This window comes from Acinonyx jubatus, chromosome D3 (genome assembly GCF_027475565.1).
Source record: "Acinonyx jubatus isolate Ajub_Pintada_27869175 chromosome D3, VMU_Ajub_asm_v1.0, whole genome shotgun sequence".
In the NCBI taxonomy this organism is placed as follows: domain Eukaryota; kingdom Metazoa; phylum Chordata; class Mammalia; order Carnivora; family Felidae; genus Acinonyx; species Acinonyx jubatus.
The window spans coordinates 8,601,697-8,621,153 of NC_069392.1; the positions used below are offsets into that span (position 1 = coordinate 8,601,697).

General features: G+C 46.0%; 2 long non-coding RNA genes across 3 annotated transcripts in view; both read left to right on the top strand.

The window, feature by feature from the left end:
• Window positions 1-299: 299 nt before the first annotated feature.
• Window positions 300-11,616, top strand: LOC128312434 (uncharacterized). Its single transcript, XR_008291755.1, has 6 exons — window positions 300-454; window positions 1,455-1,624; window positions 1,954-2,095; window positions 5,103-5,199; window positions 8,101-8,280; window positions 9,708-11,616. It is a non-coding gene; the product is annotated as an uncharacterized LOC128312434 (long non-coding RNA).
• Window positions 11,617-11,799: 183 nt separating this feature from the next.
• The window catches only part of LOC128312402 (uncharacterized), a 30,678-nt gene continuing 23,020 nt past the window's right edge, over window positions 11,800-19,457 (top strand). For both annotated transcript variants that reach the window (XR_008291707.1, XR_008291708.1), the window contains exons 1-2: window positions 11,800-12,123; window positions 13,344-13,424. This is a non-coding gene — a long non-coding RNA (uncharacterized LOC128312402). The remainder of the gene's footprint in view (window positions 12,124-13,343; window positions 13,425-19,457) is intronic.

The window sequence follows — 19,457 nt, forward strand, 5'->3', positions numbered from 1 at the left end:
GCTGAGTCAGAAAATTATTTCTGAAAATTGTCCAGCAGTTTCTGACGTCTCTTGCCAAAAAAATGCAACAGTTGGAATATAAAGGCCCAGCTGCTCAATTAATGGGCCTGGCAGGAAGATGGACAGGTGTGTGTGCTGGTGAGCACAGGGAAGAGAAGAGAGGGAAGAAGGCCGAGTTGGTGGGGGGGGGGGGGGGGGGCAGTTCCAACCCCTGTTCATCTTCGGCAGCCTCAGGGGTGATCTGACATTGACGGATGTATCCGCTGCTTGTTTTTAGAGAAGGCAGGAGGCACCCGGGTTAGAGCAGAACAGGGGTGGAGGCCTCTGACAGGTGACAGAGATAAGAGGAGGGCTGGACTCCAGGAGCCCGGCAGGACAGCCAAACTCATCAGGAGTCAGCCTGGTAACTGTCTCCTCCTTGCAAGGCTTGAGAACTTTCTCCGGTGACCTCCAGGTAACACAGTTCCTCCCCGCCCGCCCCCCCCCCCCCCCATGTGCCCAGAGCATAAAAAATAAAAGACAAAGAAAGATGGGTACCATAGAATTCATTGTGGCTGCATAGAACAGAAACTCAAGCATATACTACTTTGTCTCTCATATAAAACCAGGTTCACGGGTGGGCAGCTCAGGGCTTGTGGGGGGGATTTGCAAAGTTATCAGAGACCAAACTTTTCTGGCTTTTCCCTCTGTCCTCTTCTGAATTGGCTTAAGATCTCAAGGCTGCTGGAAAGTTTACTCTGCCCGTTCGAGGAAAGAACAAAGCAAAGGGCATGAATGTGTGATTCTATTAAAGTAGGAGCACAGACACTCCAGTGCACCAAAAGGGCCAAGGTGGAGTGTTAACTCTTCTTTCTAATAGCCCTCACTTCCCATCTTAGTGTCTTGCAACTGGCAGGTGTGCAGTAAATATTGCTGAGTGAATTGTGTCTTCCACAGCAGCAACTTCCTGCTTGTATGGAAAACTGAACATGCAACAACCACACCTGAGATTTATCGCACCCTTGACTTCAAATCAGGCACAATGCTTACGGAAGCACCTTGCATGCATCTTTTTATTTATTAGAATTGTTTTTTAGTTGTGGTAAAGTGTGCTATTTTTTAGTAATGATTTTAATGTTTATTTATTTTTGAGAGAGAGGGAGACAGAGCATGAGCCAGGGAGGGGCAGAGAGAGAGGGAGACACAGAATAGGAAGCAGGCTCCAGACTCTGAGCTGTCAGCACAGAGCCCAACATGGGGATCAGACCCACGAATTGCAAGATCGTGACCTGGGCTGAAGTCGGATGCTTAACCAACTGCGCCCCCCAGGTGCCCCATTAGTAATGATTTTAAACATCTGCGCTCTGAGGCCCAGAGAGGTTAAGTGACTTGCCTGAAGTCACACAGTTAAGTGGTGGATCATGGACTTGAACCCTCGTTTGCTTGACTCAAAAGGTCCTTTTCTTAACTATTAGGTGATCTTGCTTCCTTGATTCTGAAGAAGCTATGTCAGGAACTGTGTGCTGGAATATTCATTGCAATGTTATCAGATATTACACTTACGAGAGGCTTATTTTGTGCCCAACTCTGTTCTAAGCGTTTTATGTGAATTATCCTGTGTAATCCTCCCAAACAGTCCTACGAGGTAAGTACTGTAATTATCCCAGTTTACAGATGTGGAAGCTGACTCACAGGGAAGTTAAGTACGTAGCCCTTGAGTGGCTGAGCTGGGATTCAAACCCAGGATTCAAACTCAGTCTGGCTGCTGAGCCCGTAGGACACGCTGTCCGTGCGTCCCCGACATCCTTTCAGCAGCCACCTTTCTGTGCAAGCCCATCTGATTCTTCAAACCTCCCGTGCCACACTTGCACAACCCCAAGAGTGAGGACATTTTGCAACCTTGTCACCTCACCCGCCTCCCTGGAGTCCCGGACCTCCTAACCGCCCATACTTGGACTTGGCTCTGTCCACCAGGGCTGGCTTGGCAAGTGTGGGGGCGAACCAGAAGTGCCAGGGAGTTCACGTTTTCTGGGAGCATCCCTCAACGGATGACTGACAGGAGTTCTTGCTCTGGAAGATAAATACCCAGCTCCCTTGCCTCCAGGACAACTCTGAGGTATGTTCTATGGTTCCCAGTCCTCCCCAGCAGGAGTGAGCTCCAGCTGCCCACGGTGGTAATTTGCTTGGTAAAATGTCCCTTTGTATTAACTTCCCTCCTCTCCCTGTCTCCCTTTCCTACTCCCTTCCTCATATGTCCTGGAATCACCTCTCAAATAAGTAATTTGCAGTAGAGCCCTTGTCTCTGAGTCTCTTTACAGGAAACTCAAACCAAGTAGTATCTAAAGTCCTAACCATTACACGCTGCCTGGACATATCGATGTTGTTTGTAAGTGCAAACAAAACCAGCAACTTAGAAAAAAACCCGGAAGTCGCCTAAACAGGGAACTGGCTAAATCAAAATCAATCCTTTCCCACTTTGTATTTTATTTTATTATTATTTTTTAAACGGTTCTTTATTTTGAGACAGTGGGAGAGTAGGGGAGGGGCAGAGAGAGAGGGAGAGACAGAACCCCAAGCAGGCTTTGCCCCGTCAGCATGTAGCCTCACACAGAGCTCGGTATGTCACAAACCATGAGATCATAACCGGAGCTGAAATCAAGAGTTGGACGCACAACCGACGGAGCCACCCAGGAGCCCCTTACTTTATTACTGTTGATGCTCTGGGCGTGGTGTGGGGAGAGAATGGTGTTAACTGGAAGTTGCCAAGGGAAGCTCTCAAGTGCAAGTGTGTATGTTGTCGTGTATGCATGTGCGAATGTCTGCCTGAGTGCGATGTTACGTGGGCACAGACCTCTTAGATGAGCCGCTACCACACCATAAAAACTCGCCTGAAACTTCACGGTCATACAGTCCAGCCAAGAGCAGGCAAACGTTGACTAGTGGACCAATTTCTCTTTCCAGACAGCCTAACAGGAAGGGCATCTATTGATAAGATCAGCACAAATGAATTTGCCATTTGATGTGAATTTGCAGAGTTCAAGCCAGAGTACCTCCAGTTCTGGGTTTTCTGCTTTTGTGGGGTTTGAGGGGGAGGGTTTCTTCCAAAAGGCCGGAGGCTGGAAGAGGAGTGTGTGGAGGAAGGAAACGAAGGCAGCTTAAACTAGAGACTGTTGTGGGGTTCTTGTCAACGAAAATTTTGCATATGTTTTTAAAAAATGTTTCTTTTTTATTTTTGAGAGAGAGAGAGGGAGGGCACATGTGAGCTGGGGAGGAGGAGAGAGGCGGGCAGAGGGTTTGAAGCAGGCTCTGTGCTGACAGCAGCGAGCGCCATGTGGGGCTCGAACTCACGAACCGTGAGATCATGATCTGAGCAGAAGTTGGATACTTAACCAACTGAGCCACCCAAGTGCCCCTAAATTTTACATAGTTTTTTTGCCAAGTTATTTAGGGGTACTTTGCCAGAGCCTGACTCAGAGAGGTTACTACCCCAGTCTGAGGTCCAGGATCAGGCATTGGTCAGGCCTGGGATCTGAAATGTCAGCTGAGCTCAGGCAGTTAGGCATCAGACTCTTGATCTCAGCTCAGGTCTTGATCCCAGTGTTTTTATTTATTATCTTAAAAATAAATAAATAAGTGAAAGTTCAGCTGAACTGGTCCTTCCACCTGAGATAAAAGACCACGCCTCAGACCTTTCTCTCTCCTCTGAACAGAGCCCTTTCTCAACACCAAGTCCTTAGTGTACCTCATGTCATCTTATCCTCACCACAACCCTATGAAGTATAAGCACTCTTATTATTTTCCTATTACGGATGAGGAAAATGGGGCCCTAAGAAGCCAAGTGACTTATTTGTCCAACGACGCCCAGCCTTAGATATTTGGCAGAGCTGGGATTTGAGGCAAGGTCTACCTTCCTCCCAAGCTCTCAACACTTCTTAGAAGCTGAGGGAGAATGTGTGAGTCAGCACTGCTGCATAACAAATAGCCCCAAGATTTCGGCGGCTTGCAACACACACACATTTCTTGTTCTCGTTAATGTTTGTGCTTCTGCTGGGCTCTGCCCCATGGGCCTTCTTGTTCTGTGCCCTAAAGGACATGTCCATTCCTGGGGCGGAAGGGAAGTACAAGAAAGAAGGAGAAAACTCTAGCAATGCCCTTTAAAACTCTCTCTTGGAGGTGATGTGCAGCAGTCCCCCTCAAATCCAATTGGCCAAGTCAGTGGGGGCAGTGACGGGCAATCCTTTTATAGGGAAGGTGGGAAGGGGTGAAAAGTGGAGAACAATAATACAATCTCCTGCCTTTTTGGTCACCAATATTAACTTCTCTCCCATCACTTAAAATACCATCCAACCCCCTCAAGAAAGACACCTCAAAAAGTCACATACAGCCATGATGGAAGGCTTGGAGCATAGGACGTGATGGTCTCTGCTTCATGTGTTAAGAGAATGTTGTCTTTGAAAACCTCTTCTGCAGGGCCTTGTACCACCTGGGAGGGATGAATAGGCTGTCACTGTTTCAACCTCCTGTCGGACAAGCTGGGGAAAGGCATTTCAGCAGCGGGAGAGCTAGAAGACCAGCCAGGCCGGTCATAGCAAGAAATAACAACAGCAACAAACATATATTGTGCACTTCCTATGGGCCGGGCAGCATGTTAAGGACTGTGTTTCATTATATCCCCACAGCAATACCTTTTTATGATTTGATCCCATTCATTCGCATTATCAACTCATTTTACAGATAAGAAGGCCAAGGCTTGGAGAGCTTGACCCCAGTTTATAGAACCATTTGCTTAACCATTGAGATAACTCCTCTCATTGCTTATTCTATATGGTGGTTAATGGTCCTGAGATATTAACCCTTCAATTTCTATAGGTGCCATCTCGCTTCTAATGCCTTTAGTGGCATCTGAGGCAGTCTAACACTCCCACCAAGCTCTCCCAACAGTCCCACTGGTCTACAAGTTTAGTTGCTTCCATAATGAGATACCAACTAGTAGTTACTGAAATAATATAGAAATGTATTTCTCTTTTATATAAATGTACAAATAGGCAGCCTTGGGCTAAGTGGCAGCTCTATAATCATTAGGTACCCAGGCTCCTTCCATCTTGTTTTTCTTCTGTTTCCAGCACATACCTCCCTTTTCGTGATACAGTATGGCTGCTATAGCACCTGCCATAACATCTGCATTCTAACCATGGAGACCTTATAAAAGGGAAATGAAAGGTATGTCTCATACTTTTAAGCATACTTCCTAGAACTTATACATACAACTTCTATTTGCATCCTATTGGCTGGAAGGTAATCATATGGTTATATCTTGCTGCAATGAGGCTATGATGAAGTATAATCTCTATTCTGGTTGGCCTTGTGTGGTCTTATTACTAAAGGAAGAAGGGAGCACAACATTGGGGAAAACTTTTTTTTTTTTAAGTTTATTTATTTATTTTGAGAGACAGAGAGAGAGAGAGCACACGCAAGCAGGGGAAAGACAGAGAGAGAAGGAGAGAAAATCCCAAGCAGGCCCCACACTGTCAGTCCAGAGCCCAATGCGAGGCTCGAGCTCACGGACTGTGAGATCATGACCTGAGTGGAAATCAAGAGTCAGATGCTTAACTGACTGAGCCACCCAAGTGCCCCTTGGGGAAAACTTTCTGAAGAGGGTTTCACCAAGTCTGTTGGTGAGGTGCCCCAAACTGGTTAATAAATCAAACCACTACTCTTCCAATATATGCCCCAGATTAATTTAAAGCTGGGGCTGGGCCTTGCAATGGGTAGAGCAGAGAAAGGGGTGTGGTCTGGTCGGTTTCTCCTCTGGCTCCCAAATTCATTACACAAAATCCCTCTTTAAAAGGCTGTTTATGAGATGGGCTTGCATTTCTCTTGGGGCTTTTGACCTTTACCCGATGCCAGCAAACTTTTCAAAGTCTCCTCTGACCACACTTGACAATGAGGTGAGTCCCCATGAATGGCTTTTTGATCTGTCGCTGTACAGGGTTAATCCCATAAGTGATGGGTTCAGATGGCTGCTTTGCTGCTTGCTTGCTGCCTATGTGACCTTGGGCGAATAACTTCACCTCTCTGAGCCTCAGTTTTTCCCTGTGTAAAATGAAGGTCACAGTAGTGCTTGCTGTATACAGCTATGTCAGGGGATGGATGAGATGACGACGGGAAGTGGTTAGCCTGCTGCTTGGCCCTGAGCACTCAATACAATCGAATGATTATTACTTTTCTCAGCGAATTTTTAAAAAATAGAGTGTCTCCTTGAGCAACTGTTTAGAATAGTACCACCCATTAGAAATAGAATGTGAGCCACATGTGGAATTTGTGTTTTTCCAGTAGCTACACCAAAAACGTGAAAAGAACAAGTAAAACTAATTTTTAAAAAGTTTTTAAAGTTTTTTTTTATTTATTCATTTAAGTAAGCTCTACACCCAATGTGGGGCTCAAACTCATGACCCTGAGATCAAAAGTCACATGGTCTTCCTCCCAAGCCAGCCGGGAGTCCCAAGAACAAGTGAAATTAATTTTAATTTAGCCCAATATATCCAAAGTGTCATTTCAGCATGTAATCAATATAAAGAAAAATATTCATGAAATATTTTTTACCCCCCCCCCCATTTTTTAATGCATTAGGCTTCAAAATCCATTGTGTATTTTATACTGACAGCACACCTCGGTTTGGACCAGCCACATTCAAGGGCTCAGAACCACATGTGGAGAGTGGCCTCTGTATGAACAAGATAAACTTATCCTTCCCTGGTTTTGTCTCTGTGCATAGCCAAAGAAACATTATTGTACATCCAAATTGCTGGGACCTTGGCTGAGTCTATCTGCTGGAAGCTTTCAGCATATTCTTAGGTCACCGATCTCTAGGAAACAGAAAGTGAGGACATCTCCAGCCCCCACCAGCTTCCTCCAATCTCAGGGTTGCTGCCTCAACTACTGTCTTCTAGAGGCCCAGCAGAAAGGGTCTGATGCAGCAGCAAGTGCATATGTAAATGTACAGGAAAACGTCCGTAAGATTCTTACCAAATTGTTGAGAGGAACGTCAAAGCAGACTTTGTAGTAATGCCCCTGAATTTTTCCATTGAGAATGCATTCATGTGTTACTTATTTAAGCAAAAAATGAGAGAGAAAGAAAGGTAAAGGAGTGTAACCATGATTTGGAGTCAATCTCCAAGAATTTGAACAGAAAACAGGGCAAGTGTGGAGACTACAAAATGGACCTTGGTACCAGCTGCCTGCATTTGCAGCCAGCCCTGCCATCTACCCGCTGGGTGACCTGGGGCAAGTTTCTTTTCTTTTCTTTTCTTTTCTTTTCTTTTCTTTTCTTTTCTTTTCTTTTCTTTTCTTTTCTTTTCTTTCTTTCTTTCTTTCTTTTTCTTTCTTTCTTTCTCCTTCCTTCCTTCCTTCCTTCCTTCCTTCCTTCCTTCCTTCCTTCCTTCCTTCCTTCTTCCTTCCTTCCTTCCTTCCTTTTCTTTCTTTCTTTCTTTCTTTCTTTCTTTCTTTCTTTCTTTCTTTCTTTTAATATTTATTTGGGGGGGGGGCAGAGAGAGAGGGAGACACAGAATCCGAAGCAGGCTCCAGGCTCTGAGCTGTCAGCACAGAGCCCCACATGGGGCTCGAACTCACGAGCTGTGAGATCGTGACCTGAGCCGAAGTTGGAGGCCCAACTGACTGAGCCACCCAGGCACCCCTGGGGCACGTTTCTTATGCTCTCTGGGCCTCAGTTTCTTAATAAAATGGGGAAAATCAGGGGACATATGCCCCTGGGTCGTTTTGAGGATTAAATGCGTGAACACGGTAGGGTGTTGTGATCATGCCTGACAGAGAAAGTACTCAAAAAATGTTTTCATGGTTTTTGGTTGGGAGAAGGTAGCAGGAAACTCTCTCAGTGAAGACACACTGAAGGGGGATCCGGATGAGGAGTCTGGATCTGCCATTACCTAGTTTGTGTGAACTTGGGTCTCAGTTTTATACTAATACTAATTCTAATATTAACAACAGCAATGTACGTGTTTGCGTACTTACTATCGCCCAGGAACCTCACGTGTTTTATTTCGTTGGCTATTCACAACATCTCTCTGAGGCAGATGCTATTATTATTTCCCTTCTCCAAATGAGGAAACAGAGGCTAAGAGGTGTGAAGCAGCTTCCCCGAGGCCACACGGCTACTAAGGCCCAGAGGAGGGATTTGAATTCAGGGCTGTCTGCCAGATGGAAGAGCCTGAGGCAATGCCCACTGCACCACCCTGCCCCATCTGTAAGGTCTTTCCCAGTTTTGCTGGTCTGTGATGCTGGGAGGTGAGTTGCATGCTGGGAGCTAAGAGTTCTGGTTTCAAGTGCTAGTTCTGTTGAGTTTCTGGACCCCAGAGTGGGCCTGTCAGTTTTGTCATCTGTAAACTGGGGCCAAGAAAATGCAGCACCCTGCATTTGAAGGTTGTCTTGCCAGCTTCCTTTAGACCTTTGCTACCTCTTTTTATCTTCCCAAACACCTCACTCATGAGGTCACGATGAAGATCACAGGATGTAGGTGGAAGGTCTTTGGGATGCTTAAGTAGCACCAGGCTTCTAAGCCAGACTACCTAAGAGGAGGGGGAAGGAGGAAGTTGTAGGGAGAGAAATCCAAACCTGAGTACATTAAAGGATGCATGTGGGGTTTTGAGAGAACAGTGACTTTTGCACAGAATCTCAGGAGGGACTGCACGGGCGCACACACGCATATGTCCTCACGTAGGCACATGTCTGAGACACCCTGGAAGCTGACATTTGGGGGATGGGGAACAAGGAAGTTGTTAAATTATCCAGCTGTTCTGTCTAAATATGTTGTACATCTGGCGGCCTGGAAACCTCTGGGTGACTTTTCACTTTACAGTCACCGTCTTGCTGTTTGGACTCAACCTTAGGGCTCTAGAGGAGGAAATTGGAAAGATGAAAAGAGAAACATGGGTAGATTGGAGGCAAGGGGGGGGAAGCACAGAGAGAGAGAGAGAGAGAGAGAGAGACAGACTGAGAGATAGACTTAGACACAAACGTACAGAGACAGAAAGAAAGACAACAGGAGAGAAGCAGAACAGGGGGAAGTGGGGGGAAAGAGAGTGAGGGAGAGGAGACCCAAGCAGAGAGACAGAGAGAGATAAACACAGAGACAGAGAAATTCACACAGAGGCAGAGACACAAACACAGGAAGAGATAGAAAGATAGATGAGATAGAGAGACTCACTCAGAGAAAGTCAGACCCGGATGTACAGGGTAAGAGAGAGAAAGAGACAAAGGTTGGGAGCAGAGAGACCCACACACAGAGATGGAAGCGACACGGACACAGACACTCAGACATACTCCAAATGACAGATTCTCATGAAGAGATGGGCTGCCTGTCCAAGGAGGAAGTAGGGACAGAGCTGGAGAGGGACAAAGAGATTGAGATGGCGAGAGGCAAACACACAAATGGAGCAGAGAATAGAGAGACAGAGAATAAGAGAAACGCTGAGAAAAAGGCAAAGAAACAGAGATCCACAAAGAGAAGAAAATAAACCATTCGAACAAAAAGAGCCATCAGGATTTTCTGTTCTGCCAAAAAATCTTGGGAGTCAGAATGTGTTGTGTTAGGGCCTTAATGCAAAACATTAATCTCTTCAGAGGAAAGAGTGGGCTTTAAAATATGGTTTTGATGCAAGTAATTGCTCCCCAAACAGGAAATTATTTTATTCATTTTTTCCTTTTCTTCTTAGAACACCAGGACCTTCTGAGGAGCAACCAAAGACAGCATTTGAGTGTTTATCTACTTTCCACAAACATCTCGCGTCAGCGGTTTCTTTTTAACAGGAGGAAAAAGTTTCTGGACAAGAATGAGGCCTCTTGATGAATGCTGTGGGGGCACAGAGTAGACTGCCGTGTAGAAAGTGCTAGAACAGGGAAAGAAATCCTCTTGCACTTCTCAGGCTGATGGGTGATGAGTAGTGGCTTCTTAAAGTGCTATCTGTGAAAAGGAGTTCTGAGGCCACATCTCAGGAAGGAGGATTGCTGTGATCCACAACGGATGTCTGTCACGCTCAGGGTGGCCATATCTCGGGAACATGGTCCAAGATATTGACTGGGTGAATTGAGATGGCCAGCTTTAAACTGAAGCAGCCACTTTATCCTCAATGCTGCCTCCATGTCTAATGCATAGTTTTCTCAGTAACTGTTTTTTTTTTTTTTAACGAATTCTTTAATTTATACTTCTTTGGATGTGAGTTCATTTGAGTCTGTCAGGTCCTACAGCTCAGTGATCCCTCCCAGAAGTGAGTGGCCAGGGAGTGCTGTGAGGAAGGCGGTGCTGTTTCTGTTTCATACACGTGGTCAGCAAAGAACTCACTGGCAGAGTGACATTTGAGCCAAGACTGAGGCAAGTGAGGGAGCAAACCATGAGGGTATCTGGGGGACGATGTTCCAGGCAGTGGAAACAGCCAGTTCAAAGTCCCTGAGGAAGGACTGTGCTTGACATGTTTGAAGAACAGTGAAGAGGCTGGGATGGCTGGAATGAAGGGAGTGAGAGCCAGAGCAGTGGATGTTGCGGTGAGAGGTGCCTGAGACTAATTCCTATAGGGCTGCACAGTCATATTACAGGCTTTGGCTTTGACCCTGAGCAAGATATGGGCCATCAAAGGATTTAGAGTCTAGAATTGACTTATGTTTTAAGAGGATCCCTCTGGCTGCTGGGCTAAGAACAGACCAGGTAGAAGCAGTGAGGAGGTCACAGCGTTTCCAGATGAGAGGTGATGGTGGCTGGGTCAACAGTATAGACATAGGGAGAAGTAGTCCGATTCTGGATATGTGTTGGAGGCAAGAGATGGCAGAATTTGCTAACGGATTGGATTAGGTGTGGGATGTGAGAGAATAAGAGAGTCACGGGTGATCCAAGAGGACAAGAGAGTCAGGATGATCCCAAGTTTTGGCCTGAGCAATTGAAAGGATGGAGCTGCTACCACTCCCTGAGTCTGGGAGGGGCTAGTTTAAGGCAACAGATCAGGAGCTCAAGGTCAGACATGGATTCTGGGGTGAGATCATGGAATTCAACTGAAGGCCGTACTGGCTGCATCAGGCGATTGCCCTTTCTTTTTTGCTCCTTCTATGGCCTCTTGGCATGTCTATATTTTGATTCTTCCTCTTCTCTTTGCAAACAAGTTTTCTCTGATTATTTTTTCAACATCCCTCAGCATGAAAACATCTGACTCTACCCTGATCTGAATGGCTACTGCCTTAGTGTATGGTTTAGAGCAGCAATTTTCAAATTGTGTGCCAAGGCACCTGGGGGTTCTGCAGTAAACTCATAGGGGCACCATGTAATATTTTACATTTTCAAGGCAAATACAGTGATAGTTGACATCTCCCCGATGCCTCTTGAACTACTAGCTTAAGGTAGCTCAATGCAGTTTCAGCATTAGATTGCACGACATTCCTTTCCATGCCGCCATATCTTTGTAAGGTGGGTTTTCCGTGGTTGTTGTAATAAAAAGCAATTGTTACTTGAAAGTCAACCTGGAACGGGAAAGAAGGTGTTGCCCAATCTGCTGCCAAGGTTTGAGAATTCACGCAGTGCCCCAACATCCCATTGACAGCAATTGTGATTAAGAATGAAATAAAAAAATTTTCTTTCAATTTATCTTTTCAGAGTCTAAGTTCTTAGGCCATAAATTCTTATGAAATTGTTTGGATCTAGCTACTTAATACATGGAACTGTTACCCATTTCTTTCCACTTAGCGCTTCCCCGAAAAAATGATGGAGAAAATAGATGCTTGCAGGGGAAGTTTGGGAGCGCCTGCTCGGGACAGCGTCTCTAATCGGTTACTGGCCAGCCAATGGGTTGTCTAGCTTTGGATCAGGTGACCATGACTGATCCAATCGGGTGTCCAGTTGGTCCAGGGCCCGCGTCCCGAGGAGGGGAGTGTGGGCGGGCAGGTGGGTAAATCACTTCCCTTAACCACATCCCTGACGCCAACTCGCGCGTAAACTACAGAAACCTTACTCTAAGTCTCAGCCTGAGCCCTGCTGGTGTGGGGGAATTGTAAGATTCCAGAACTTGGTCACCTTTAAGACTCTTTCGATCCTTTAGGATCCATTTTGGCGTCCATCCCTCGTCTCTGACACGCCTGGCACACATTGTGGTAATTTCTATTTTTCAGCTGCTGAGCCTTCCTGAATTTGGGACTTGCCCAGATAATGGCTCTCACGGGGGCAGGCGGCGCCCCCACTCCCAAGGAAGCAGAGGTTGGCGAGTCCTATCTGAGCCTCGCCTGCAGCTGGCTCGACCCGTCAGATGCACGCACTGAGGGTTTTGACCGTGGAGTCGGCAAAAAAGCAGGGACAGGGAGAAATTGAGGGGGGCTGTGTGGGTGGTGTCGAAGCGGCAACACCGTCAGCGAGGTTGGCAGGAGCGTCGGTCCCTTGGCCGGCCTGGCTGGGTGGGCAGCACCAGCCGCAGTGGGAGGAGCTGTGTGTCCTCAGCGGCCTGGTCCGGGCAAGTTTCTGGCCGTGGGCCCTGCTGTGTGCCTGCCTTCTGTTTGTGCCTATTTTCTGACCTCGTTCTCCAGCCTTCCTGGCAATTGTGTGAGCTCAGCGCTCTCCCTGTCATAAATTCCCTTTCTGCTGAATTTAGTCAAGAGTCTGCTTCTGTATCTGGAGTTGCTACTAAAAACTGAACTGATTCTGGAACCCACTTTATTCATTTGTTGGTTGAAAAAAAATGATTCTAACATATATATATATATATATATATATATATATATATATATATATATATATATAATATATTTGTCCAGTCTAAAGGCACTAATACTAATGAAACAAATTCCCATGTCTGCACCCACCGGCCTTGAAAGAATAGCTTATGTGTCTCAGAAGTAGGGTGATCTTTGTTTTTTGAGTTTATTTATTTTGAGAGAGAACGCGCATGAGCGCATGTGTGCATGTGTGCGCAAGTGGGGAAGGGGCGGAAAGAGAGGGAGAGAGAATCCTAAGTAGGCTTGGGGCTGTCGACACAGGATCCAAGGTGGGACTGGATCCCACCAACCGATCTCAGATCATGACCTGAAATCAAGAGTCCAATGCTTAACCAACTGAGACACCCAGGCACCCCAGAAATAGGGTGATCTTATGTTCCGGTTTGTTTGGGACAGTTTTGGTTTGTACCTGTTATATGCCATAATTATAACTAGCATCCTCCCTTTCATCCCCAAAGTATGCCAGTTAGGCAACAGAATACGTGGTCACCTTACCCAGATGCCTCCTGTGTGTCTCCAGGATAGTCCCCATCCTAGACTCTTCCTTCCCTCAAATAACCACCGTCTGGAGGTTTGCTTTAATTATTCTCCCCTTTTCTTTACAGGTTAAGCACCAAAGCAAGAGCGCCTGGGTGGCTCAGTCGGTTAAGCATCTGAATTCGGCTCAGGTCATGATCTCATGGCTGGTAAGTTCAAGACCCGTGTTGGGCTTTGTAATGTCAGCTCAGAGCCTGGAGCCTGCTTCAGATTCTGTGTGTCTGTCTGTCTGTCTCTCTGTCCCCCACCCCCACTCGTGCTCTCTCTGTCTCTCAAAAATAAATACACATTAAAAAAAAATAAACACCAAAACAATGCACTGTTTAGTTTTACCTGTTTTTGAGCTTTATATAAACAGAATCATACTGTTCATTTTTTGTGTGTGACTTGCTTCTTCCAGTTAGCGTTAGGCATGTGAGATTTATGCTTGTTGTTGCAAATTGCTGTAGTTTGTTTATTTTCCTGCTGCATAATATTCCATTACGTGAATATGCCACAGTTTATCCTTTTTCCTGTGGAAGAGCATGTAACCTGTTTCCAGGCTTTGTCATTATAAACAACGCTGTGAGGAATGTTCTTGCATGTGTCTTTTGGTGGACACCAGCAAGGGTTTCTTCAGGGCTTACCCCAAGGGAAGTTGCTGGCTCATTATTATGTACATAACCAACTTTATAATTCGTTTTTGCCAAACTGTTTTCTAGAAAGGAGGTTATCAATGATGTTAGTTTCCTAAAGCTGTTGTAACAAATTTCCGCAACTTTGGTGGCTTAAAACAACAGAAATGTATTCTCTTACTTCTGGAAGCCAGAAGTCTGAAATCTGTATTATCAGGCTGAAATCGAAGCATGAGAGGGACCCTACTCCCTCTGGAGTCTCTAGGGCAGGATCCTTCCTTGCCTTCTCCAGCTTTTGGTGGCTCCAGATGTTCCGTGGCTTGTGACCCCATCACTCCAATCTCTGCCTCCAGGAGTTCACGGTTGGATGGTGAGATGGACATTAGTCAAATGTTGTGACAGAGGCAACTCTTAGGTGTTTCTAGAGTATTTGACCCAGCAGGGGGAGGTCAAGGGAGGCTTCCTGGAGGAGGTGACATTTCAGCTAAGACTTAAATGACTAGAAGAAGTTAGGTAGGTGGGAGGAGTCAAGGAAGTGGGAGAGGGTGTCTCAGGAAGAGAGAGCAGCAAAGGTAAAGGCTTGGAGTAAGAAACAGCATGACATATTGAGAAGGTAAATAGTTTAATGTGGTCAGAATGAAGACGAAGGCAGCAGAAGAAGTGGGAGGCTTTGCAGTCGAAGTTAAGGAATCTGAAATGAAATATGAATTAAAAGGTATATATTTCAAAGGATTCATAATTATGTGCTTGAGGTAAAATGTTCAGCCCTACATTGGAAATCAAAAGCCCCCTGACCATCCCAACTGTCCCAGGAGATGGTATCTAATAATGTTTGGGGGTACATCTTTTTTTTCCTTTTATTTTTTTAATGTCTCTTTATTTTATTTATTTATTTATTTATTTATTCATTTATTTATTTATTTATTTTAATGTTTCTTTCTTAGAGATCGAGTGTCAGAGTGTGAGTGGGGGAGGGGCAGAGAGAGAGGGAAACACAGAATCAGAAGCAGGCTTCAGGCTCTGAGCTGTCAGCATGGAGCCCTATGTGGGGCTCGAATTCCCAAACCACGAGATCATAACCTGAGCGGAAGTCGGACGCTCAACCGACTGAGCCACCCAGGCGCCACGATTTTTTCCTCTTAAAAATTGAGCTATAGCTATATATAGGAAAATGTCCACTGTTAAATACAGATGGATGAATTTTTACCCACATTTTTATTCACATAATTATACTAAGATCAAGATAACAAACCAGCAAGTTTGGGGTCTTTCTAGATTTTTTTTCTTTTTATGAACCAATCATGTACATGTACATGAATACACTAATAGGTATGAATTTATACTGAGTATACTAATACGCAATATAATTTTATGAATATGCAATTATCTTATTTTTCAAGAATGGGATCATCCTTAACTTAATATTCTGCAGTATTCTTTTTTCACTTAATATGGACTTCCCCCATCAATATGTAAAAATTAAGAGACAAAAGGCGATTGGTTCATTTATTTACCCGTTCACTCAACAAATACTTTTTTTGAGTTTGTACAGTATGTTCAGCTGTCTGTTGTTGAAGGGCTTTAAACAGAGGAGTAACATAAAGAGGAACAATAGAATCAGTTTTACTTTGTAGATAGATCATTCTGGAAGTATGCTCTCCCTCAGTCCCTTGGGTGAAAGAGGAGGGGTAAAGCAATTCCCCACCATGAGTGGCAGCTGCATTTTTCTTTTCATATTTTAAGTAGTTTTGAATAAGTACTACATTCAAGGGCTTCAACATTCAAAAGAGGCGAAGGGGCATTTAGTGCAGTCTTCCCTCTATCCCATCCCCCAACCACTCATTTCGGTGCCCAGAGACAGCTGCTGTCACTAACTTTCTTATGCATTTTTCCAGAGGTAGTGAAGGCGCACATGAGCAAACATGGCGTATGTTATTGTTTTCTTTTAGTCTTTTTAAAATTTGCCTCTTCCTACTCGACAACAGCTCTCGAGATCACTCCTATCAGTGCATACAGAGCATCCCCCAGGGTGCCAAGCCGGCTCAGTTGGTAGAGCATCTGACTCTTAAGCTCAGGGTCATGAGTTTGAGCCCCATATTGGGTGTAGAGATTACTTTAAAAAAATAATAATAAAGCTTTTTTTTTTTTTTTTAAAGCATCCTCATGCTTTTGGTGGCTGCATAGTTGTTTTCTACTCAGTGGAAGGACAACTCCTATTGTCAAACCTTGCCCAGAAGCCTGGTATCTTTTACCCCCTGCCAGACGTCTCTGTGCCCCCAGCTGGCGAACACCTAGGTGGTTTGGGCTCTGAGAACTGGGAATATTCCTTGGCCTGACTGGGGAGTAAGGGGTGCTAGTGCCAGGAGGCCCCCAGGAGACATTCAGTGTCCCACTCTCTCTGTTACGTTGAGAAGCCGCCCTGGCTCGTGTATAGTCTTTGCCCCTCATTCCTGTGTCCAGGTGCATCACCAGTTGACCTTCGTGTTATCTTGCCCACGCTGATGTCCCTCCCATGTGAGCAGCTGTTCCGTGGCCATCTTAGAGCCCCCAGGCCTGTGCCCACATATTTTGCCAGATAAGATCACCCTTGGTCGTGGATGAAATACTTATTTAATGAGTGCCTATGTGCCAGGCTGCCTGGTAGCCTTTTACAAGTTAATTCTTGTAACAGTCATGCCTAATAGGTACTGTTGTTCCCATTTTATGGATGAGGAAACAGAGTCCTCTTCCGTATGGACAGGGAAAGCCAGAGCTGGGTAATGGTGAAGCCTGAATTCGAACTCACTGATGCCAGACATGTTGGTTATCCTTGGTTATCCATCAAGCAGTAAGTACTCAATATGTATGTGCTGACTGAATGAGTGAATTTGAGAAATGTTTCCTGAGCAGGTCCTTTGTGTCAAACATTGGTCTAAGCGCCAGGGACTGAGCAGTGAAGTAGACAGCTTTCTCGGAGCTGAAATTCTAGTGGGGAAGACAATCTAAGCAAGTAAGCAAATGAAAATAAGATAATTAGATAGCAATAAGAATTGTGGAGGAAATATAGTATGAGATACTAGGCAGTGGCTGGGGGGAGTGAGGGCAGGTGGGTCATCTTTAGATAGGGACACAGTCTGTAAGGAAGTGAACTTTGGACTTAATCTGAGTGGCGAGAAGGAGTGAGGTGCACAAATATGTGGTGGAGAGGAGAGGATTCCAGGCGGAGGGAACAACACGTGCAAAGGGCCTGAGGTTGGCTCAAGCTTGGTGTGTTTAGGGAAGAGAAAGAATACCAGTGTGGCCAGAGCAGGATATAAGGGACAGTGGTCGGAGTTGAAGTTCAAGATGCAGACAGGGCCAGATCATTCAGGGGCTTGTCAGCCACATAAAGTCTTGGATGGCTTTAGTAGAGGAATGATATGTCCTCAGGTTGCTGTGTGGCGGCAAGAGAGGAAGCAGGGGGCATATTGAGGAGGTTGCTGCCGTCCCCTGGCCTGGGAGGGTGGTGACCTGGACCAATGCGGGAGCCATGGAAACCAACAGAATGGGGATGCATTTTGAAAGGAGAGCTGACAAAGTCTGCTGATGAATTATAGTTGGATGATGGGAGAAAAAGAAGAACCAAGGATAACTCCTTGGTTTCTGGCTCCAGCAGCCGGGTGGATGGTGATGGAGCCGTTTATTGAGATGGGAGGACGGGGATAAGTAGGTTGTGGTGGGGGCAGTTGGGGAGAGGGGAGGAGGAAATGGAACTCCGCTTCAGACCCAGGAAGTGCGCCCTGCCCATTAGACATCCCGGTGGACATATCGGTTAGCAGCTGCGGGTAATGAGTCCGGGACTCAGGGGAGGAGGCAGGGCAGGAGGCTGATGAGTCATCACATTGATGGTATGAAAAGCCACAAGACTGGATGAGATTGTGTGGGAGTGAGTGAAGACAGATCCCTCCTCAAGAGACAGGAGGGTGATGAGGATGCACATTACCCAGGGTGGGGGACTAGCTTCTGGAATGGTGATGGAACGCCCAGCAAGCAGCTCAGCCTCAGACCCAGGGGGGCCCTGAGGGGCTCTGGCTGGGGTGTTCTGGAGGTAGATCTTAGCTGCCATCCACAGGGTCTTTGACCCTGTGTCCCAACGCCCTCATTCTGAAGGCCCTCAGACAGCATTACCCAGATTTGCTGTTTACCTAACGCTTCTTCCAAGGGCTTCAAAAGCTGGAGTCCCCGGGGAGACACCGTTCTTCCCTTAGGGCCTTTGGTAGAATGCGGGCCAGGAAACTGGGACAGCAAGTACCTCATTCAAGGTCTCAAGGGTGGGGCTGTCTGCAGAACCATGAGGCAAACCCCTTATCCACCCACATCCATATTGGTTTGGTTTCTCATGAGGCTTCTGTTTTGCCAAGAGGGACATGAAAATAAAATAGAACTTCCCAGAATAATTAAGATGTTTAGCAGTGGTGGAGTGGGAGAAGACTTCCCGAATAATAGAGCACGAGGAGAGAGAAGTGTAGTAGAGAAGTTTGGTAACGTTTGGCCTGTAATATGTAATATAACACTGTCCTTGGTCTCTACTTGGAACTTCAGCAAAGTCTCTTGTACATAATGCCTTAGGGTTGAATTTGCCATTTGGGGGTGGAACAATGTGCTTAAATGGGTTTCTGGAAAGTCCTGGGGTCTGAACCACATAAGAGTTATATTGGGAGTAATCTTAAGGGGGCTGAGGAATACAATGGAATGGTTCCTGCTCCAGACTGGAGCTCCTGCAAGTCAGGGAACACACAAGACTCACTTCTGCATCCCCCTCAATCAGTACTGGGTGTGAACACAGCAGGGTCCCCATCAACCAGGACTGTGTGTGAACACAGCAGGGGATCAGGAATTGTTTGCAGAATGAATGAATCAACAGAGGAGTAGGTGAGTGAATGAGTGCAGTGTAAAGAAGGTTGTGCATAGGAAAGAGAGAGAAGAAAAGTGGGTGGTCACCGACAAGACAGGCAAAAGTTAAAAGGTCTGACAATATCGAGTTTTGGTAGTCAGTCGCCAGGATGGCCCCCAATAGTTCTTGCCTCCTGATATTCACAGTGGTATGAGTTTCCTACGGCTGTGTGACAAATTGCCATGAATCAAGCAGCTCGAAACAACACTGGTTTATTCTCAGGTTTTGTAGGCAAGAAGTTCTTTGTTCAGGGTCTCCCAAGGCTGAAATCAAGGTGTCAGTGGGGATTATGATTCCCCTGAGGGTCAGAGATCTCTTCAAAGCATGGGGGCTGTTGGGAGCACCCCTTCCCTTCTGGCTGTATGTGTGGAGGCCCCGGTTCTCTCCCTAGTTATTGGCAGGGCAGCACTCTCAGCTCCTAGAGGCTGTTCTCACGTCCTGGCTACACAGCCTCCTTGACAGGCAGTTCATACATAGCTATTGGCTTCTTCAAGAGTCTCTTGGATCTCTTTGAAGGCCTCACCTGATTAGTTCAGCCCCTCCCAGGGCATTCCCCCTTTGATTAAGTCAAAATCAACTGATTAGGGACCTTAATTACATCTGCAAAATCTCCTCTGCCCTATGACCTAACATAATCATGAGTGACATCCACTGTA